Source organism: Pseudophryne corroboree, chromosome 5, assembly GCF_028390025.1.
Source record: "Pseudophryne corroboree isolate aPseCor3 chromosome 5, aPseCor3.hap2, whole genome shotgun sequence".
In the NCBI taxonomy this organism is placed as follows: Eukaryota; Metazoa; Chordata; class Amphibia; order Anura; family Myobatrachidae; genus Pseudophryne; species Pseudophryne corroboree.
The window spans coordinates 7,204,162-7,227,428 of NC_086448.1; the positions used below are offsets into that span (position 1 = coordinate 7,204,162).

The 23,267-nt window shown below is 47.0% G+C and overlaps 4 non-coding genes and 1 pseudogene across 4 annotated transcripts; all 5 read left to right on the plus strand.

Annotated features, from left to right (window-relative positions):
• The first annotated feature begins 189 nt into the window (after window positions 1-189).
• On the plus strand, window positions 190-308 carry LOC134931419 (5S ribosomal RNA). Its single transcript, XR_010179145.1, has one exon. It is a non-coding gene; the product is annotated as a 5S ribosomal RNA (ribosomal RNA).
• Window positions 309-2,592: 2,284 nt separating this feature from the next.
• On the plus strand, window positions 2,593-2,711 carry LOC134931431 (5S ribosomal RNA). Its single transcript, XR_010179146.1, has one exon. It is a non-coding gene; the product is annotated as a 5S ribosomal RNA (ribosomal RNA).
• A 2,286-nt stretch (window positions 2,712-4,997) lies between these two features.
• LOC134930775 (5S ribosomal RNA) lies at window positions 4,998-5,106 on the plus strand (annotated as a pseudogene).
• Window positions 5,107-18,857: 13,751 nt separating this feature from the next.
• On the plus strand, window positions 18,858-18,976 carry LOC134931442 (5S ribosomal RNA). The gene has a single exon (XR_010179147.1). It is a non-coding gene; the product is annotated as a 5S ribosomal RNA (ribosomal RNA).
• A 2,279-nt stretch (window positions 18,977-21,255) lies between these two features.
• LOC134931590 (5S ribosomal RNA) lies at window positions 21,256-21,374 on the plus strand. The gene has a single exon (XR_010179161.1). It is a non-coding gene; the product is annotated as a 5S ribosomal RNA (ribosomal RNA).
• The last annotated feature ends 1,893 nt before the right edge of the window (window positions 21,375-23,267 follow it).

Sequence of the window (23,267 nt, forward strand, 5' to 3'; positions counted from 1 at the left end):
GGAAGGTTCCAGAGGCTGCAGCAGCAGCAGTAAGATGTGGCCGGATGATAGGGGAAGAGAGAGGGAGCCTTGTGCTGTGATGCAGGCAGAGTCTGGAGCTGAGTAACAAGCAACGTGCAGCTGGGCTGGGGAGGTGGATCCAGGCTGCTGGTGACAAGTAGAAAAGGAGCAAGTGAGAGCCTTGTCTCTGCCTACGGCCACACCACCCTGAACACGCCCGATCTCGTCTGATCTCGGAAGCTAAGCAGGGTCAGGCCTGGTTAGTACTTGGATGGGAGACCGCCTGGGAATACCAGGTGCTGTAGGCTTTTGCTTTTCTAGGCTGCAACCAGCAGGGGTCGCTCTTGTCAGCTTCTTTTTCTTCTTCATTTTTTCAAATTCAACTTTTTGCTTTCTTTCTTTCTTTCTTTCATTCCTCTATGTTCATGCAGAAAACCCGAACCGTTTACCACTCGGCGGCAGCCCCATACTCATCAGGATAATGCATACACCACTACGTTAGCAGCGCCGTACATCCCACCTAGTGTCACCGACACAGTGAAATCACAGCGATGCTGCGCCCAAATTTCCTGCTGCAACAGACAGTGCGCTAAAGGCGTCACCTGGCACACAGGTTATACGGCCACCTCACACACTGGCAAAGTGTCTGCCCTCAAACCCAGTCCACTGCATTGCTGGGCACCTTATCATCCAGATATCAGGTCAGTCCTAAACATCTGGACCCTAACCAACGTCATAGTGAATCCTGCATGTATGCACTTTTTATTCAGTACCCGGACAGGCAGCAGACACGGGAACTGGATGCAGTGCAATATGTACTAAGCCTCGGAGAGAGATAAAGTGGATGGAGGTAAAGAACCAGCCAACCAGCTCCTAACTGTCATTATTCAAACACAGCCTGTAACATGGCAGTTAGGAGCTGATTGGCTGTTACTTTACCTCTGGCCACTTTATCTCTCTTTAAGGCATAGGTCTGCAAACTCGGTCCTCATTACCCCCTCACAGTGCATGTTTTGCAGGTCTCCTCACAGAATCACAAGTGAAATAATGAACTCCGCCTGCGGACCTTTTCAAATGTGTCTGTGAGTAATTAATCCACCTGTGCACCTGCTGGGTTACCTGCAAAACATGCACTGTGTGGGGGTAATAAGGACCGAGTTTGCAGATCTATGCTTTAAGGCTTAGTACATAGTCCCCCTATGTCTGTTTCCCAACAATGGATGAGTGTGAACATATAAATGGTGTCATTTCACCAATGTACTATGCTGAGTCCGCATGCTACTTCTCCTCCAAAAGGTAAGTATAGCTCTCACTTCCGCGTGGAACCACAAGTCTCAGCCAGTCTGCTTGGAATTCTTCCTGTCAGCTGCTTATCTGCGTCACACTGCTGGATGGCGTCTCCCGGCGCTCCTCTCTCAGCAGCTATAACTGTCGCCCCTCCAACTGCTCCCTTTTATTTGGAAATCAACTCTGGGCCCCTCTTTTAAAATGGCCAAATTAGAGGAGGCTCTCACTGGCCACAAAATGGCTGTCATCAGAATAATCACCTGTAAAGTGATCTTTTGGGAAAGTAGCATATTACTTGTGGGTGGGACAGGTGTGTAAGTAATACCTCACAGCCTCAGCAGGGGATCACAGGAGGCCATCTTCTCTAGGCCCCAAATGCCTGGTGTGGGCCCACGTCTGCAATGTTCCAGCAGTAGCAGCACCGTCCTGAGGTGCACAGGAATCCTTGTGCAAAGCCACTGCTAATTCCAGACAGCTGCCTGAGTCCACAATGTGTTCCTGGCTCCCAGCAACCCTCCACCCATGGCCTGGACTCTGTGCAAAGCAGCCCAAGCCTTCAACCGCCATTCCCAGTCACCAAGGAGACCAGCGCTGTCCTGTAGAAGGCTTTCCGTAGCCCTTCCCATTCTGTGGCAGACGTGGCCCATGCCAGCCACTGCCCAAGTAATGAGGCCAGAAACAAAGCACTTAGCTGCTAAGGGCCTGGGAGAGGGCAGGCTGCAGGGAAAGCTGCCCACCTACCTACCCTAGTGTGATGGCCTTGATGCTGTAAGGCGCTAGGGGCGAGGCCATCTGTAAAGATATAAGAAAGGGTCTGAGACGCTGCTGCGTAGTAACAGGAATGCCAGACGGAGGCCAGGGTGTGACAGTAGGATTGTGGGGCAATAAGGAGGAATACAGGGGGTATAGGAACTTAGGTCATACTTGCCTACCTGACCCTCTCCATGAGGGAGAAAATGCTCTGTTCCTGGACTTTCCTGGTAACCTTTGGTGAAACACCTTTCTTATCCATTAACTAGCTCACCACAGGTGATGGCAATCATACATTACCAGGAAAGTCCAGGAACAGAGCATTTTCTCCCTCATGGAGAGGCCGGGTCAGGTAGGCAAGTATGAGGAAGGTTCCAGAGGCTGCAGCAGCAGCAGTAAGATGTGGCCGGATGATAGGGGAAGAGAGAGGGAGCCTTGTGCTGTGATGCAGGCAGAGTCTGGAGCTGAGTAACAAGCAACGTGCAGCTGGGCTGGGGAGGTGGATCCAGGCTGCTGGTGACAAGTAGAAAAGGAGCAAGTGAGAGCCTTGTCTCTGCCTACGGCCACACCACCCTGAACACGCCCGATCTCGTCTGATCTCGGAAGCTAAGCAGGGTCAGGCCTGGTTAGTACTTGGATGGGAGACCGCCTGGGAATACCAGGTGCTGTAGGCTTTTGCTTTTCTAGGCTGCAACCAGCAGGGGTCGCTCTTGTCAGCTTCTTTTTCTTCTTCATTTTTTCAAATTCAACTTTTTGCTTTCTTTCTTTCTTTCTTTCATTCCTCTATGTTCATGCAGAAAACCCGAACCGTTTACCACTCGGCGGCAGCCCCATACTCATCAGGATAATGCATACACCACTACGTTAGCAGCGCCGTACATCCCACCTAGTGTCACCGACACAGTGAAATCACAGCGATGCTGCGCCCAAATTTCCTGCTGCAACAGACAGTGCGCTAAAGGCGTCACCTGGCACACAGGTTATACGGCCACCTCACACACTGGCAAAGTGTCTGCCCTCAAACCCAGTCCACTGCATTGCTGGGCACCTTATCATCCAGATATCAGGTCAGTCCTAAACATCTGGACCATAACCAACGTCATAGTGAATCCTGCATGTATGCACTTTTTATTCAGTACCCGGACATGCAGCAGACACGGGAACTGGATGCAGTGCAATATGTACTAAGCCTCGGAGAGAGATAAAGTGGATGGAGGTAAAGAACCAGCCAACCAGCTCCTAACTGTCATTATTCAAACACAGCCTGTAACATGGCAGTTAGGAGCTGATTGGCTGTTACTTTACCTCTGGCCACTTTATCTCTCTTTAAGGCATAGGTCTGCAAACTCGGTCCTCATTACCCCCTCACAGTGCATGTTTTGCATGTTTTGCAGGTCTCCTCACAGAATCACAAGTGAAATAATGAACTCCGCCTGCGGACCTTTTCAAATGTGTCTGTGAGTAATTAATCCACCTGTGCACCTGCTGGGTTACCTGCAAAACATGCACTGTGTGGGGGTAATAAGGACCGAGTTTGCAGATCTATGCTTTAAGGCTTAGTACATAGTCCCCCTATGTCTGTTTCCCAACAATGGATGAGTGTGAACATATAAATGGTGTCCTTTCACCAATGTACTATGCTGAGTCCGCATGCTACTTCTCCTCCAAAAGGTAAGTATAGCTCTCACTTCCGCGTGGAACCACAAGTCTCAGCCAGTCTGCTTGGAATTTTTCCTGTCAGCTGCTTATCTGCGTCACACTGCTGGATGGCGTCTCCCGGCGCTCCTCTCTCAGCAGCTACAACTGTCGCCCCTCCAACTGTTCCCTTTTATTTGGAAATCAACTCTGGGCCCCTCTTTTAAAATGGCCAAATTAGAGGAGGCTCTCACTGGCCACAAAATGGCTGTCATCAGAATGACCTGTAAAGTGATCTTTTGGGAAACTAGCATATTACTTGTGGGTGGGACAGGTGTGTAAGTAATACCTCACAGCCTCAGCAGGGGATCACAGGAGGCCATCTTCTCTAGGCCCCAATGCCTGGTGTGGGCCCACGTCTGCAATGTTCCAGCAGTAGCAGCACCGTCCTGAGGTGCACAGGAATCCTTGTGCAAAGCCACTGCTAATTCCAGACAGCTGCCTGAGTCCACAATGTGTTCCTGGCTCCCAGCAACCCTCCACCCGTGGCCTGGACTCTGTGCAAAGCAGCCCAAGCCTTCAACCGCCATTCCCAGTCACCAAGTAGACCAGCGCTGTCCTGAAGAAGGCTTTCCGTAGCCCTTCCCATTCTGTGGCAGACGTGGCCCATGCCAGCCACTGCCCAAGTAATGAGGCCAGAAACAAAGCACTTAGCTGCTAAGGGCCTGGGAGAGGGCAGGCTGCAGGGAAAGCTGCCCACCTACCCACCCTAGTGTGATGGCCTTGCTGCTGTAAGGCGCTAGGGGCGAGGCCATCTGTAAAGATATAAGAAAGGGTCTGAGACGCTGCTGCGTAGTAACAGGAATGCCAGACGGAGGCCAGGGTGTGACAGTAGGATTGTGGGGCAATAAGGAGGAATACAGGGGGTATAGGAACTTAGGTCATACTTGCCTACCTGACCCTCTCCATGAGGGAGAAAATGCTCTGTTCCTGGACTTTCCTGGTAACCTTTGGTGAAACACCTTTCTTATCAATTAACTAGCTCACCACAGGTGATGGCAATCATACATTACCAGGAAAGTCCAGGAACAGAGCATTTTCTCCCTCATGGAGAGGACGGGTCAGGTAGGCAAGTATGAGGAAGGTTCCAGAGGCAGCAGCAGCAGTAAGATGTGGCCGGATGATAGGGGAAGAGAGAGGGAGCCTTGTGCTGTGATGCAGGCAGAGTCTGGAGCTGAGTAACAAGCAACGTGCAGCTGGGCTGGGGAGGTGTATCCAGGCTGCTGGTGACAAGTAGAAAAGGAGCAAGTGAGAGCCTTGTCTCTGCCTATGGCCACACCACCCTGAACACGCCTGATCTCGGAAGCTAAGCAGGGTCAGGCCTGGTTAGTACTTGGATGGGAGACCGCCTGGGAATACCAGGTGCTGTAGGCTTTTGCTTTTCTAGGCTGCAACCAGCAGGGGTCGCTCTTGTCAGCTTCTTTTTCTTCTTCATTTTTTCAAATTCAACTTTTTTCTTTCTTTCTTTCTTTCATTCCTCTATGTTCATGCAGAAAACCCGAACCGTTTACCACTCGGCGGCAGCCCCATACTCATCAGGATAATGCATACACCACTACGTTAGCAGCGCCGTACATCCCACCTAGTGTCACCGACACAGTGAAATCACAGCGATGCTGCGCCCAAATTTCCTGCTGCAACAGACAGTGCGCTAAACGCGTCACCTGGCACACAGGTTATACGGCCACCTCACACACTGGCAAAGTGTCTGCCCTCAAACCCAGTCCACTGCATTTCTGGGCACCTTATCATCCAGATATCAGGTCAGTCCTAAACATCTGGACCCTAACCAACGTCATAGTGAATCCTGCATGTATGCACTTTTTATTCAGTGCCCGGACATGCAGCAGACACGGGAACTGGATGCAGTGCAGTATGTACTAAGCCTCGGAGAGAGATAAAGTGGATGGAGGTAAAGAACCAGCCAACCAGCTCCTAACTGTCATTATTCAAACACAGCCTGTAACATGGCAGTTAGGAGCTGATTGGCTGTTACTTTACCTCTGGCCACTTTATCTCTCTTTAAGGCATAGGTCTGCAAACTCGGTCCTCATTACCCCCACACAGTGCATGTTTTGCAGGTCTCCTCACAGAATCACAAGTGAAATAATGAACTCCGCCTGCGGACCTTTTCAAATGTGTCTGTGAGTAATTAATCCACCTGTGCACCTGCTGGGTTACCTGCAAAACATGCACTGTGCGGGGGTAATAAGGACCGAGTTTGCAGATCTATGCTTTAAGGCTTAGTACATAGTCCCCCTATGTCTGTTTCCCAACAATGGATGAGTGTGAACATATAAATGGTGTCATTTCACCAATGTACTATGCTGAGTCCGCATGCTACTTCTCCTCCAAAAGGTAAGTATAGCTCTCACTTCCGCGTGGAACCACAAGTCTCAGCCAGTCTGCTTGGAATTTTTCCTGTCAGCTGCTTATCTGCGTCACACTGCTGGATGGCGTCTCCCGGCGCTCCTCTCTCAGCAGCTACAACTGTCGCCCCTCCAACTGCTCCCTTTTATTTGGAAATCAACTCTGGGCCCCTCTTTTAAAATGGCCAAATTAGAGGAGGCTCTCACTGGCCACAAAATGGCTGTCATCAGAATAATCACCTGTAAAGTGATCTTTTGGGAAAGTAGCATATTACTTGTGGGTGGGACAGGTGTGTAAGTAATACCTCACAGCCTCAGCAGGGGATCACAGGAGGCCATCTTCTCTAGGCCCCAATGCCTGGTGTGGGCCCACGTCTGCAAGGTTCCAGCAGTAGCAGCACCGTCCTGAGGTGCACAGGAATCCTTGTGCCAAGCCACTGCTAATTCCAGACAGCTGCCTGAGTCCACAATGTGTTCCTGGCTCCCAGCAATCCTCCACCCATGGCCTGGACTCTGTGCAAAGCAGCCCAAGCCTTCAACCGCCATTCCCAGTCACCAAGGAGACCAGCGCTGTCCTGAAGAAGGCTTTCCGTAGCCCTTCCCATTCTGTGGCAGACGTGGCCCATGCCAGCCACTGCCCAAGTAATGAGGCCAGAAACAAAGCACTTAGCTGCTAAGGGCCTGGGAGAGGGCAGGCTGCAGGGAAAGCTGCCCACCTACCCACCCTAGTGTGATGGCCTTGCTGCTGTAAGGCGCTAGGGGTGAGGCCATCTGTAAAGATATAAGAAAGGGTCTGAGACGCTGCTGCGTAGTAACAGGAATGCCAGACGGAGGCCAGGGTGTGACAGTAGGATTGTGGGGCAATAAGGAGGAATACAGGGGGTATAGGAACTTAGGTCATACTTGCCTACCTGACCCTCTCCATGAGGGAGAAAATGCTCTGTTCCTGGACTTTCCTGGTAACCTTTGGTGAAACACCTTTCTTATCAATTAACTAGCTCACCACAGGTGATGGCAATCATACATTACCAGGAAAGTCCAGGAACAGAGCATTTTCTCCCTCATGGAGAGGCCGGGTCAGGTAGGCAAGTATGAGGAAGGTTCCAGAGGCTGCAGCAGTAAGATGTGGCCGGATGATAGGGGAAGAGAGAGGGAGCCTTGTGCTGTGATGCAGGCAGAGTCTGGAGCTGAGTAACAAGCAACGTGCAGCTGGGCTGGGGAGGTGGATCCAGGCTGCTCGTGACAAGTAGAAAAGGAGCAAGTGAGAGCCTTGTCTCTGCCTACGGCCACACCACCCTGAACACGCCCGATCTCGTCTGATCTCGGAAGCTAAGCAGGGTGTCAAAGTCAAAAATATTACATAGAGAGAACATTCAAACCACACACACATTTAAGTCGCTATACTTGCAAATATGCGCAGCGAGCACAGCAATATATAGAAACACACGCATTTGCTCGGACATGGCACGGAGATGGATTCGGCGCTTGTTTCATACAGTACATGGTTATAATAATGTCAAGCACCAGACATCATGGAGATTTAGAATTGGCTGATGAATTGATGTCATGAATACGTATCATTTGAACAGAACCAGATGTGCCCATCATGTTTGGTATTGAAGCAAGCAGAATGATGTGTGGGTTAGTTTGATGCTGGTTGTGAAGTTGTGGGACATTGCAGCAGATAGATATGATTATATGTATAAAAGCTAAGATCACATTGTTAGAACAATGGATGCTCAAGACAACCTTTTACTAAGTTTTCAGGGCTGAACCTGATCAGCATATACAAAGAAAGAAAGACCCCTCCCCCAGGTACTGGTCAAACAGGAAGGTAGTGGTCAGGTGTGGCCTCAGAGAACAGATGTAATGTAGCTACACTCAGAACAAAGCACACAGCAAGCATGGCTGGATCATCACCGGGCTCCTTAGAAAAGACTAAGTATCATCTCAATATCTCATGGCTGATTGGCATAGAATAGTTTTAAATATGTGTTTGTAGCAATGTAGTTGTAGAATGGTTGGCATAGATTAGTTAGTTTGGAAATACAAATGGCTTAAGGTTAACGAGGTTTGGGCAGTTGTGTGATTGTTGGGTGTTTGTGGATACTCTGTGAAGTCTGTGATGAATTGGAACAGTATACAATCTGTAGCATAGTATTTGTGGTATTTGTTTGCCTAATGGAGATTTAAAATAGATTGTGCTGGTTAGTTATACTATATATCTTGTTAATCATAAATACCACCATGCAGTTACGTTTGTGTTAATTACATAGTGATCTGGTCTTGTGATGAATATGCTCTGGTTATTGAGATACTGAAGTTGTTTGGAATGTGAAATTATAAGATGGTTCTAGGAAGTTGGATTACATTGTGAAGTATTTAGATTGTTTGGAATTGTAAAATCAGAACATATGCGTTGTTTTGAGGCTTGGACATTTTGGAATAAATGGAGTCTTGTGTTTTCTGCTATGTGATTGTGGTGTAGTAGAGAGTGCCATGTGTTTGGGCCTGCAAATCTAAAATGGCTGCTGCCGGGTATTTTCCCCTCCCCCTTTCAGCCATGTGGTGTAGTCTTTGGAATCAAGTGGAGTTTTCCCAAAATGGAGTCAAGCTTCTGCCCCATGCGGCATTGTAGGGACAATTGTGTTGCTGGGTGTTGTGTATATAGGGACAGGCAGCATGGGTAAGCTCAAGTACTTTCTAAACAAAGATTCTCAGCATTGACTGACTGCGCAGCGATTGTTCCTCACATGTGTAAGCTTTCTCTGCAATCATATTGATCTTCTTGTTATTGTAAGCCATTTCTTTCTCTCTCTCTCTTCTCCTTTTCCTCTCTTATTTTCCCTTAAACGTAATTGTATTGTATTGTATTTCCTGTGTAATTATCTGGTTAGGTAGTCTATGTTATATTGTAGTGTATCATTTGTACTGTGATTCCTTTTGCAAGTATAATAGTTATAATACATATAATAGGTTTTGGACCCTAAGCCCAGGTATCTGTGTATTCCTTATAGTGTTAAGTAATCTCAGAGCGTCGGTGACGCTCAAACAGCTTGTGAGTTAATCAGGTTACACCAGGTTGCATTTACACGTTATCACCACACTAAGGTTTACTGTATATTTCGTTGTTAAAGGTATAGATATAAAGGTTTAACGTTGTAAGCGTCTGCACCGCTGGTGATCTCCTCGTGGTCCCGAGCGTCCGCTACGCTATAGCGAATCATTACGTTAGTCGGCAGCCAATAGCGTGCCTGCCTGTGATCTCTGGGCCGTAAGCGATTGTGACGCTTGAGCGTCTCGACTACGGTTGAGCGATCGTTACGCAACTTGCGTACCCTTACGGTACTTCTTACGTAGATAGCGTACAGTGTTCTTAGACCTCTTAAAGTGTTTTATATACGATAAATATTTAGCTTTATCAATTGGGGGCCGTCCAGTCCTTCACATATCTGCACTAGGTAATATCAGCAGACATTATCCATCAGCAAAGGGCGGGAGGTTGTATCCCTCGTAGTGCTGACGGGATAAGCGTCTGCTTCGCTTAGGTAAAGGGTGCTGAAGGAATCCGGGAACCGGAGGTAAGAGCAAAACGCTAGTGTCTTTTAAAACTGTTTATTTTTCTGTCTTGCACGCACACATATATATCTGCATTTCCTTTTCATTTGTGTATTTTCGTATGTCACTCTCCTGTTTGCCAGTTTATAGTTGATAAACGTGCTGAGAGAGATTTGCCGCTATTTCAATAGTTTGAGTAAAGGTAATATAGTTAAAGTGTAGACAAACACACAGTTTTTGCCTGGGAGATAAGGCGAAGTCAGTGTGGTGTGTGGTAGATGATCAAGGATCATCTACATTGATAAAAGTATAAATTGTGTTACGGTGGATCTTTGCTTTGCGTACACGTGTCTCTAACAAAGACTTGCGTACGCAATCCAAAGGCCGACGCACGCAGCGTATATTACGCAACGGAGCGTCTGGGTACGCCCAAGTAACTCAAACAACAGGCGATAAGTAGCGCAACGCGGTAAATAACGCAAAGCGATAAATAGCACAAATTGATTTCAGCTTTCCAAAACTTAGTTTAAATACCTTACTTTACTGCAACACCTCTGGGGAGAGCTATCAGACTACGGGAAATGATTTTTTTCTGATCAGAAAACTATAAGAATGATAGTGGGTTGAAAACGGTATGAGTGTATTGAATCCCGCTTTGTGGACTTTGTGATCTATGTGATAAAACGGTATTGAATTCCGCTTTGTGGACTTTGTGATCTGTGTGATCTTTAGTGGAACGTGATGAGCACGGTCTGAGTGAAAACGTGCAACAGAGTGTGATAAAGTTTTCGTTGTATTACGCTCTAGCTGTTTTGGAGCACAGTAGGGAGACTCCAATGATCCTACCATTTATGGGCAACAAGTGTCTATAAGTGGTACGATTGGACCGCACGGTTGTATGTGTGACCAATAACGCAACGTGATATGAGGTCGTATATCCATGCGTAAATCTTGCCCTCATACGTGTTGTAGGGAGCACATGCAAGCGTGATTTGTGTAAAGAAAAAGGAAGGGAATTTTCTCAGGAAAATCTCTAAAGATAGGGCCTGCAACGGCTACACGTGTCTGCTAGAAGGCGGACCGGAGATACCCGGAGCAGAAGAAGTTCAGTGGAAGAGCTTTAAGGATTTCCAACGAAGTTCTGTGTTTGGTGCATTTTAGGAAGTTTTTCTGTGTTAGAAAGGTCCACAATGGCAGCCAAGTGCACAATACAGAGACGGTCGGAGGTCAGGATTCAGACTCCAGAGGCTTGCAGACCCCGAGGGTCTGCTCGGTTAGTAATGTGGAGGAGGTATGGTCCCCACACTGAGACCTTTTGTGATGAATGGACACGAATGACTGCGGGGGATAAGGCACCATTTCCCGGGATAGGTAGTTTTGACTTAGAGGTGTTGCATAATTTAAGGCGGAGGATCGGTCTCATAAAATCCTGGAAACAACGAGTTAAAAATGATGATTGTTTGCAGATATGGCTACAGGAAAGTGACATGCAGAGAAATGTAACTTACATACCTAACTTTCATCTTGAGAGGAGAGACATGGCAATGGAGGGGATTATGGTTGCGGAGAAAAGCACAAGGGTGAACAATAAAAACGCTCTTAGCAACTGTAGTATAGATGATAAGAATAAGTGTAATAAATGTAACAAAGATAATTGTAATACTGTTGAATGTACAACTATTAACCCATGCAAGTCGCACCCCATGTCAAACTTTCCTCAGGAACACCAACAAGAAAGTGAGCCCAGAACGATGTCGGCACCTCTTCCAGAAGCCATCACACAAGACATCCAGGTGGACGCGACCCAATCGGTAAAGACTGTAATCAAACCCCCTAATGGAGGGTCAGGTGAGGTCGTGTCCACAGGTACGTATGGTATTATACATTACGCACAAACAAATGTACCTCATATTGTAGAATCAATTCAGAATTACGTTACTGGACTTAATCCTGTCAGGGTAATTGCAGTACCAAATGGGAAAACTGACTCTTCAGGAGTCACCCCCGTCAGGAACATCGCCATGTACTGCCCCTTTTCCCGAACAGAATTAAGAACAATTCTGTCTGAATTTCCTGATCCCAGGAAAGACTTAGTTGCTTGTCAAAGATACATTAGAGTGCTAGGACATACTGCAGAGCCAAATAACAAAGATTGGAGGACAGTTTTGAGGGCATGTTTACCCCCCGATGTTGATTCATTGAAATTTATCGCTGATTGTAAGCTAGATGAGGAAGTGCCACTAACAAACGAGTATAACCAAGATAATGTAAAAAGAATCAATCTACAGTTGAAAGAATATTTTCCCACAGTAGTAAAATGGAATAAAATCTTTACAATAAAACAAAAAGAAGGTGAATCCGCATCAGAGTATTTTCACCGGGCTCTGCAGGATATGGCTAGGTACACGGGTATAGATGACATTGACACTAACGTACACCACAGAGAGGTAGCTGTGTCTGTATTAATGGACAGCTTAAAAGACACACTAAAAATCAGGGTACAAACCTCCATACCTCACTGGAGAGGCATCTCGGTGGCTGCATTAAGAGAGTCCGCTATCGAGCATGACCGCAATATCCAAAGAACCAGGGAAGCGCAGGGAGAACGGTTGATGGCGATGAGCATCCGAGCGTTTGAGGAGGCATCAAATCAACCAAGACCTCAGGTCATTGACACTTGGAGGAAACCAAGGATTTGTTATAATTGTAGAAGAGAAGGGCATTATGCCAGCAACTGTAATAACCCACATAAAGTCAGACCCCCTAGACAAAGAAATGAGCAAAGTTATAACACACAAAATTATAATCAGGGATCATATAGGAAAAATTTTGGCCCACACCCATAATGTGCAGTCAGGAAAGGTGATCATTAGGACTGATGGTAAGCCTGAGGTTATAGTTAATAAATTGGGAGGTCATTCCCTGAAAACACAGGAATGACCAGGTGAAACGTTGTAAATGTATCTGTGAAATTTTTTTTTTTCTCTCTCTCTCTATCCCCATCTCTGACGAGTATTGGTAAGAATTCACACATTGCATATCCACTTGGTCCTTGCAGAAGTCTACCAAACCCCAGCATGACCTCCGCCACAATGTATTTCTGGCCAGATACAGACAGTGGAGTAATGCAGGTGCTGGTGGGGAGGGACTGCTCAAGGAGACCATTAGACACGTAGATATGACAGCCTGATAATCTGACAATGTTTTCCTAATGCTGAACAATGTTTTAAAAAATGCTTTGATTCTCTTTTCCTATTGATGGTTAATGTCGAGTTATGTAATATATATATGCATATGAATTGTTCTCTATCTCTTTTGTTTTTTTTTTGTTTTCTCTCTCTTCTCACTCATGTTTTCATGGTTTAAAGATGGTATGTCACCCCTCAGTTGGACCAATGGTAATGCCAGATTTTTGCTCCTTACAGAAAGATCGCCGGTTAGGAAGGAATATTGCATCACCAGAATGTTCGTTTGGAAGACTGAGAGACAGCACCTTTGAGAGGACAGCAGAACAAGAAGAACAACAAGACGAGAGAACTTATTATCGTAACAAGTTCTCTCCCCCTCAAACTGATTTCTTATACCCCCTTTACAAATTTCTTCTTTTCTCCTCCTGTAAGATGGACTTGCCCCAAGAGACTGTGATATGGATTTTCCTGTTGACCATGATGTTGACCAGAACAGTCTGTTTCGGTGAGAGTACCAGGGAGGTCGAGAAAGGATCCAGAAAGGTCCTGATGACTGAGACGGAGGTGTAAATTTCCAATAGCAACCCAATCACCAAGCAAAGGCGAGTACCGGGCACGATCTAACAACCATGTTATTTGTAAACAATTGTGAAGGATTGTTAGTTCAAAAAGAAAACTGTATCTGTAGGCTCTGTGACAATGGTTGAGGATGGATGCATAAAGAAATGCCAATCCAGTTTTAATATCCATATGGACCGGCATCCATTGAGTGACTATCACTCCTTAGTGGGTAGCGTGTTAAATAAAACAGATTGTTGGGTATGCTCTCAAGTACCTCAAGGTCATAGCAAATCAGGGCTAGTACCATTTCCTTTAACGGTAAGGGAGGTACTTGAGCTAAAGGGTGGGAGACCGGTGGACAGGAGGTTTAATATCTCCAGCCCTCCTAGTTTGAAGCTCCACCAATACCATGTGGATAGGTCCCTATTATGTTTTAACATCTCCAATCCCCGAAAGCCGGGAAATTGGGAAGTGTCATGGAGCAACCAAACCATGACCTTTTCGCATAGAGCAGATAGAATGCCTACAGATACAGAGCTTGTACGCCACATAGCCAGTAGAGGAAAATCTTTCCGGTATAGGTATACCTTAGGAAATAGGATTACGAGAGTTGGAGAAGTATCACCAGGATACTGTGCACATATCGTACAAACTGATACGTGTACTAAACAGATGGGAGAATTAGAGTTAGGAGAGTTCACATGGAAAATGTGTAACATGGTAATGACATATTCCGTCCCATATGTTCTCCCCGATGATGCATATTTCATATGCGGGAGAAAGGCGTATGAGCGGCTTGCCCCAAACTCTGAAGGATTGTGTTATATTGGAAAAGTACTACCTGAGGTAATGAGTCTAAGGAGTGAGGAAACTGTAATCCCAATGGATTTGATTTATGACCCAACGGTAGAAACAATGATGTAATGAAAATGCGATTATACGGTCCGTTTCTTTCACCTGTTTTTCCGTTTTCTCCAAGATAAAAAGACCTCCTTGGACGAGGAAGTTGACGAGACGCTATACAGACAACGAATAGACCAAAGAAGAAGTTTTGACCACTTTAGATACGGACATTTGATGAACTTTGCCATGGATCCCCAGTTTCCCTAGAATTCTTAAACTTACGCTAGCCCAACATTTTTTTTGTAAATCTAATGGCATTGACAAAGCTTTTTGCTCGCACCTAATGGGCAAAACAGCGCAAAGAAGACGACTTTCAACTGATACCGAACAAAACTTCAACCGACAGATGTACATTAACCTGACATAGAATACCACTGCATTTTCCATAAGTGTTCTTTATCTTCATCTCTACAACCCTCAGGTAATGACACACATAGTCGATAGGGAACACAGGCACAGATATCAGCAACCACATACCTCCCCCATTCATGTATCATCAACTAAAATGTGCTCCCCCATTTTGTTGCAACCAAAAGCCGAAACGAGCTCGGTAGAGTTTGACAGCCCATCCACAGACCCTTAATACGGGATAAGAAGGAATTCAAATGTATACTTCGAAATACCTCGAAGCTTGATTTAAAACACGTACGGCACGATGATACATGACCCCCCAAACATGGATTCATACATACATACTTCTGCTATCTCACTAGGTCATACCTTTTTCCCACCTTCTTCTCTCCTCCCTTACCCAATCATAGAAATGTATTTACATATGACATATATTTTTCTCTTTTTGAAATGTTTTAGGAAGTGGCAGTTATTGGTGACTGCCAAAGGGTGGACTGTCAAAGTCAAAAATATTACATAGAGAGAACATTCAAACCACACACACATTTAAGTCGCTATACTTGCAAATATGCGCAGCGAGCACAGCAATATATGGAAACACACGCATTTGCTCGGACATGGCACGGAGATGGATTCGGCGCTTGTTTCATACAGTACATGATTATAATAATGTCAAGCACCAGACATCATGGAGATTTAGAATTGGCTGATGAATTGATGTCATGAATACGTATCATTTGAACAGAACCAGATGTGCCCATCATGTTTGGTATTGAAGCAAGCAGAATGATGTGTGGGTTAGTTTGATGCTGGTTGTGAAGTTGTGGGACATTGCAGCAGATAGATATGATTATATGTATAAAAGCTAAGATCACATTGTTAGAACAATGGATGCTCAAGACAACCTTTTACTAAGTTTTCAGGGCTGAACCTGATCAGCATATACAAAGAAAGAAAGACCCCTCCCCCAGTTACTGGTCAAACAGGAAGGTAGTGGTCAGGTGTGGCCTCAGAGAACAGATGTAATGTAGCTACACTCAGAACAAAGCACACAGCAAGCATGGCTGGATCATCACCGGGCTCCTTAGAAAAGACTAAGTATCATCTCAATATCTCATGGCTGATTGGCATAGAATAGTTTTAAATATGTGTTTGTAGCAATGTAGTTGTAGAATGGTTGGCATAGATTAGTTAGTTTGGAAATACAAATGGCTTAAGGTTAACGAGGTTTGGGCAGTTGTGTGATTGTTGGGTGTTTGTGGATACTCTGTGAAGTCTGTGATGAATTGGAACAGTATACAATCTGTAGCATAGTATTTGTGGTATTTGTTTGCCTAATGGAGATTTAAAATAGATTGTGCTGGTTAGTTATACTATATATCTTGTTAATCATAAATACCACCATGCAGTTACGTTTGTGTTAATTACATTGTGATCTGGTCTTGTGATGAATATGCTCTGGTTATTGAGATACTGAAGTTGTTTGGAATGTGAAATTATAAGATGGTTCTAGGAAGTTGGATTACATTGTGAAGTATTTAGATTGTTTGGAATTGTAAAATCAGAACATATGCGTTGTTTTGAGGCTTGGACATTTTGGAATAAATGGAGTCTTGTGTTTTCTGCTATGTGATTGTGGTGTAGTAGAGAGTGCCATGTGTTTGGGCCTGCAAATCTAAAATGGCTGCTGCCGGGTATTTTCCCCTCCCCCTTTCAGCCATGTGGTGTAGTCTTTGGAATCAAGTGGAGTTTTCCCAAAATGGAGTCAAGCTTCTGCCCCATGCGGCATTGTAGGGACAATTGTGTTGCTGGGTGTTGTGTATATAGGGACAGGCAGCATGGGTAAGCTCAAGTACTTTCTAAACAAAGATTCTCAGCATTGACTGACTGCGCAGCGATTGTTCCTCACATGTGTAAGCTTTCTCTGCAATCATATTGATCTTCTTGTTATTGTAAGCCATTTCTTTCTCTCTCTCTCTCTCTTCTCCTTTTCCTCTCTTATTTTCCCTTAAACGTAATTGTATTGTATTGTATTTCCTGTGTAATTATCTGGTTAGGTAGTCTATGTTATATTGTAGTGTATCATTTGTACTGTGATTCCTTTTGCAAGTATAATAGTTATAATACATATAATAGGTTTTGGACCCTAAGCCCAGGTATCTGTGTATTCCTTATAGTGTTAAGTAATCTCAGAGCGTCGGTGACGCTCAAACAGCTTGTGAGTTAATCAGGTTACACCAGGTTGCATTTACACGTTATCACCACACTAAGGTTTACTGTATATTTCGTTGTTAAAGGTATAGATATAAAGGTTTAACGTTGTAAGCGTCTGCACCGCTGGTGATCTCCTCGTGGTCCCGAGCGTCCGCTACGCTATAGCGAATCATTACGTTAGTCGGCAGCCAATAGCGTGCCTGCCTGTGATCTCTGGGCCGTAAGCGAACGTGACGCTTGAGCGTCTCGACTACGGTTGAGCGATCGTTACGCAACTTGCGTACCCTTACGGTACTTCTTACGTAGATAGCGTACAGTGTTCTTAGACCTCTTAAAGTGTTTTATATACGATAAATATTTAGCTTTATCAAGGGTCAGGCCTGGTTAGTACTTGGATGGGAGACCGCCTGGGAATACCAGGTGCTGTAGGCTTTTGCTTTTCTAGGCTGCAACCAGCAGGGGTCACTCTTGTCAGCTTCTTTTTCTTCTTCATTTTTTCAAATTAAACTTTTTTCTTTCTTTCTTTCTTTCATTCCTCTATGTTCATGCAGAAAACCCGAACCGTTTACCACTCGGCGGCAGCCCCATACTCATCAGGATAATGCATACACCACTACGTTAGCAGCGCCGTACATCCCACCTAGTGTCACCGACACAGTGAAATCACAGCGATGCTGCGCCCAAATTTCCTGCTACAACAGACAGTGCGCTAAAGGCGTCACCTGGCACACAGGTTATACGGCCACCTCACACACTGGCAAAGTGTCTGCCCTCAAACCCAGTCCACTGCATTGCTGGGCACCTTATCATCCAGATATCAGGTCAGTCCTAAACATCTGGACCCTAACCAACGTCATAGTGAATCCTGCATGTATGCACTTTTTATTCAGTACCCGGACATGCAGCAGACACGGGAACTGGATGCAGTGCAATATGTACTAAGCCTCGGAGAGAGATAAAGTGGATGGAGGTAAAGAACCAGCCAACCAGCTCCTAACTGTCATTATTCAAACACAGCCTGTAACATGGCAGTTAGGAGCTGATTGGCTGTTACTTTACCTCTGGCCCACGTCTGCAATGTTCCAGCAGTAGCAGCACCGTCCTGAGGTGCACAGGAATCCTTGTGCAAAGCCACTGCTAATTCCAGACAGCTGCCTGAGTCCACAATGTGTTCCTGGCTCCCAGCAACCCTCCACCCATGGCCTGGACTCTGTGCAAAGCAGCCCAAGCCTTCAACCGTCATTCCCAGTCACCAAGGAGACCAGCGCTGTCCTGAAGAAGGCTTTCCGTAGCCCTTCCCATTCTGTGGCAGACGTGGCCCATGCCAGCCACTGCCCAAGTAATGAGGCCAGAAACAAAGCACTTAGCTGCTAAGGGCCTGGGAGAGGGCAGGCTGCAGGGAAAGCTGCCCACCTACCTACCCTAGTGTGATGGCCTTGCTGCTGTAAGGCGCTAGGGGCGAGGCCATCTGTAAAGATATAAGAAAGGGTCTGAGACGCTGCTGCGTAGTAATAGGAATGCCAGACGGAGGCCAGGGTGTGACAGTAGGATTGTGGGGCAATAAGGAGGAATACAGGGGGTATAGGAACTTAGGTCATACTTGCCTACCTGACCCTCTCCATGAGGGAGAAAATGCTCTGTTCCTGGACTTTCCTGGTAACCTTTGGTGAAACACCTTTCTTATCAATTAACTAGCTCACCACAGGTGATGGCAATCATACATTACCAGGAAAGTCCAGGAACAGAGCATTTTCTCCCTCATGGAGAGGCCGGGTCAGGTAGGCAAGTATGAGGAAGGTTCCAGAGGCTGCAGCAGCAGCAGTAAGATGTGGCCGGATGATAGGGGAAGAGAGAGGGAGCCTTGTGCTGTGATGCAGGCAGAGTCTGGAGCTGAGTAACAAGCAACGTGCAGCTGGGCTGGGGAGGTGGATCCAGGCTGCTGGTGACAAGTAGAAAAGGAGCAAGTGAGAGCCTTGTCTCTGCCTACGGCCACACCACCCTGAACACGCCCGATCTCGTCTGATCTCGGAAGCTAAGCAGGGTCAGGCCTGGTTAGTACTTGGATGGGAGACCGCCTGGGAATACCAGGTGCTGTAGGCTTTTGCTTTTCTAGGCTGCAACCAGCAGGGGTCGCTCTTGTCAGCTTCTTTTTCTTCTTCATTTTTTCAAATGAAACTTTTTTCTTTCTTTCTTTCTTTCATTCCTCTATGTTCATGCAGAAAACCCGAACCGTTTACCACTCGGCGGCAGCCCCATACTCATCAGGATAATGCATACACCACTACGTTAGCAGCGCCGTACATCCCACCTAGTGTCACCGACACAGCGAAATCACAGCGATGCTGCGCCCAAATTTCCTGCTGCAACAGACAGTGCGCTAAAGGCGTCACCTGGCACACAGGTTATACGGCCACCTCACACACTGGCAAAGTGTCTGCCCTCAAACCCAGTCCACTGCATTGCTGGGCACCTTATCATCCAGATATCAGGTCAGTCCTAAACATCTGGACCCTAACCAACGTCATAGTGAATCCTGCATGTATGCACTTTTTATTCAGTACCCGGACATGCAGCAGACACGGGAACTGGATGCAGTGCAATATGTACTAAGCCTCGGAGAGAGATAAAGTGGATGGAGGTAAAGAACCAGCCAACCAGCTCCTAACTGTCATTATTCAAACACAGCCTGTAAAATGGCAGTTAGGAGCTGATTGGCTGTTACTTTACCTCTGGCCACTTTATCTCTCTTTAAGGCATAGGTCTGCAAACTCGGTCCTCATTACCCCCACACAGTGCATGTTTTGCAGGTCTCCTCACAGAATCACAAGTGAAATAATGAACTCCGCCTGCGGACCTTTTCAAATGTGTCTGTGAGTAATTAATCCACCTGTGCACCTGCTGGGTTACCTGCAAAACATGCACTGTGTGGGGGTAATAAGGACCGAGTTTGCAGATCTATGCTTTAAGGCTTAGTACATAGTCCCCCTATGTCTGTTTCCCAACAATGGATGAGTGTGAACATATAAATGGTGTCATTTCACCAATGTACTATGCTGAGTCCGCATGCTGCTACTTCTCCTCCAAAAGGTAAGTATAGCTCTCACTTCCGCGTGGAACCACAAGTCTCAGCCAGTCTGCTTGGAATTTTTCCTGTCAGCTGCTTATCTGCGTCACACTGCTGGATGGCGTCTCCCGGCGCTCCTCTCTCAGCAGCTACAACTGTCGCCCCTCCAACTGCTCCCTTTTATTTGGAAATCAACTCTGGGCCCCTCTTTTAAAATGGCCAAATTAGAGGAGGCTCTCACTGGCCACAAAATGGCTGTCATCAGAATAATCACCTGTAAAGTGATCTTTTGGGAAAGTAGCATATTACTTGTGGGTGGGACAGGTGTGTAAGTAATACCTCACAGCCTCAGCAGGGGATCACAGGAGGCCATCTTCTCTAGGCCCCAATGCCTGGTGTGGGCCCACGTCTGCAATGTTCCAGCAGTAGCAGCACCGTCCTGAGGTGCACAGGAATCCTTGTGCAAAGCCACTGCTAATTCCAGACAGCTGCCTGAGTCCACAATGTGTTCCTGGCTCCCAGCAACCCTCCACCCATGGCCTGGACTCTGTGCAAAGCAGCCCAAGCCTTCAACCGCCATTCCCAGTCACCAAGGAGACCAGCGCTGTCCTGAAGAAGGCTTTCCGTAGCCCTTCCCATTCTGTGGCAGACGTGGCCCACGCCAGCCACTGCCCAAGTAATGAGGCCAGAAACAAAGCACTTAGCTGCTAAGGGCCTGGGAGAGGGCAGGCTGCAGGGAAAGCTGCCCACCTACCCACCCTAGTGTGATGGCCTTGCTGCTGTAAGGCGCTAGGGGCGAGGCCATCTGTAAAGATATAAGAAAGGGTCTGAGACGCTGCTGCGTAGTAACAGGAATGCCAGACGGAGGCCAGGGTGTGACAGTAGGATTGTGGGGCAATAAGGAGGAATACAGGGGGTATAGGAACTTAGGTCATACTTGCCTACCTGACCCTCTCCATGAGGGAGAAAATGCTCTGTTCCTGGACTTTCCTGGTAACCTTTGGTGAAACACCTTTCTTATCAATTAACTAGCTCACCACAGGTGATGGCAATCATACATTACCAGGAAAGTCCAGGAACAGAGCATTTTCTCCCTCATGGAGAGGCCGGGTCAGGTAGGCAAGTATGAGGAAGGTTCCAGAGGCTGCAGCAGCAGTAAGATGTGGCCGGATGATAGGGGAAGAGAGAGGGAGCCTTGTGCTGTGATGCAGGCAGAGTCTGGAGCTGAGTAACAAGCAACGTGCAGCTGGGCTGGGGAGGTGGATCCAGGCTGATGGTGACAAGTAGAAAAGGAGCAAGTGAGAGCCTTGTCTCTGCCTACGGCCACACCACCCTGAACACGCCTGATCTCGTCTGATCTCGGAAGCTAAGCAGGGTCAGGCCTGGTTAGTACTTGGATGGGAGACCGCCTGGGAATACCAGGTGCTGTAGGCTTTTGCTTTTCTAGGCTGCAACCAGCAGGGGTCGCTCTTGTCAGCTTCTTTTTCTTCTTCATTTTTTCAAATTAAACTTTTTTCTGTCTTTCTTTCATTCCTCTATGTTCATGCAGAAAACCCGAACTGTTTACCACTCGGCGGCAGCCCCATACTCATCAGGATAATGCATACACCACTACGTTAGCAGCGCCGTACATCCCACCTAGTGTCACCGACACAGTGAAATCACAGCGATGCTGCGCCCAAATTTCCTGCTGCAACAGACAGTGCGCTAAAGGCGTCACCTGGCACACAGGTTATACGGCCACCTCACACACTGGCAAAGTGTCTGCCCTCAAACCCAGTCCACTGCATTTCTGGGCACCTTATCATCCAGATATCAGGTCAGTCCTAAACATCTGGACCATAACCAACGTCATAGTGAATCCTGCATGTATGCACTTTTTATTCAGTACCCGGACATGCAGCAGACACGGGAACTGGATGCAGTGCAGTATGTACTAAGCCTCGGAGAGAGATAAAGTGGATGGAGGTAAAGAACCAGCCAACCAGCTCCTAACTGTCATTATTCAAACACAGCCTGTAACATGGCAGTTAGGAGCTGATTGGCTGTTACTTTACCTCTGGCCACTTTATCTCTCTTTAAGGCATAGGTCTGCAAACTCGGTCCTCATTACCCCCACACAGTGCATGTTTTGCAGGTCTCCTCACAGAATCACAAGTGAAATAATGAACTCCGCCTGCGGACCTTTTCAAATGTGTCTGTGAGTAATTAATCCACCTGTGCACCTGCTGGGTTACCTGCAAAACATGCACTGTGTGGGGGTAATAAGGACCGAGTTTGCAGATCTATGCTTTAAGGCTTAGTACATAGTCCCCCTATGTCTGTTTCCCAACAATGGATGAGTGTGAACATATAAATGGTGTCATTTCACCAATGTACTATGCTGAGTCCGCATGCTACTTCTCCTCCAAAAGGTAAGTATAGCTCTCACTTCCGCGTGGAACCACAAGTCTCAGCCAGTCTGCTTGGAATTTTTCCTGTCAGCTGCTTATCTGCGTCACACTGCTGGATGGCGTCTCCCGGCGCTCCTCTCTCAGCAGCTACAACTGTCGCCCCTCCAACTGCTCCCTTTTATTTGGAAATCAACTCTGGGCCCCTCTTTTAAAATGGCCAAATTAGAGGAGGCTCTCACTGGCCACAAAATGGCTGTCATCAGAATAATCACCTGTAAAGTGATCTTTTGGGAAAGTAGCATATTACTTGTGGGTGGGACAGGTGTGTAAGTAATACCTCACAGCCTCAGCAGGGGATCACAGGAGGCCATCTTCTCTAGGCCCCAATGCCTGGTGTGGGCCCACGTCTGCAAGGTTCCAGCAGTAGCAGCACCGTCCTGAGGTGCACAGGAATCCTTGTGCCAAGCCACTGCTAATTCCAGACAGCTGCCTGAGTCCACAATGTGTTCCTGGCTCCCAGCAATCCTCCACCCATGGCCTGGACTCTGTGCAAAGCAGCCCAAGCCTTCAACCGCCATTCCCAGTCACCAAGGAGACCAGCGCTGTCCTGAAGAAGGCTTTCCGTAGCCCTTCCCATTCTGTGGCAGACGTGGCCCACGCCAGCCACTGCCCAAGTAATGAGGCCAGAAACAAAGCACTTAGCTGCTAAGGGCCTGGGAGAGGGCAGGCTGCAGGGAAAGCTGCCCACCTACCCACCCTAGTGTGATGGCCTTGCTGCTGTAAGGCGCTAGGGGCGAGGCCATCTGTAAAGATATAAGAAAGGGTCTGAGACGCTGCTGCGTAGTAACAGGAATGCCAGACGGAGGCCAGGGTGTGACAGTAGGATTGTGGGGCAATAAGGAGGAATACAGGGGGTATAGGAACTTAGGTCATA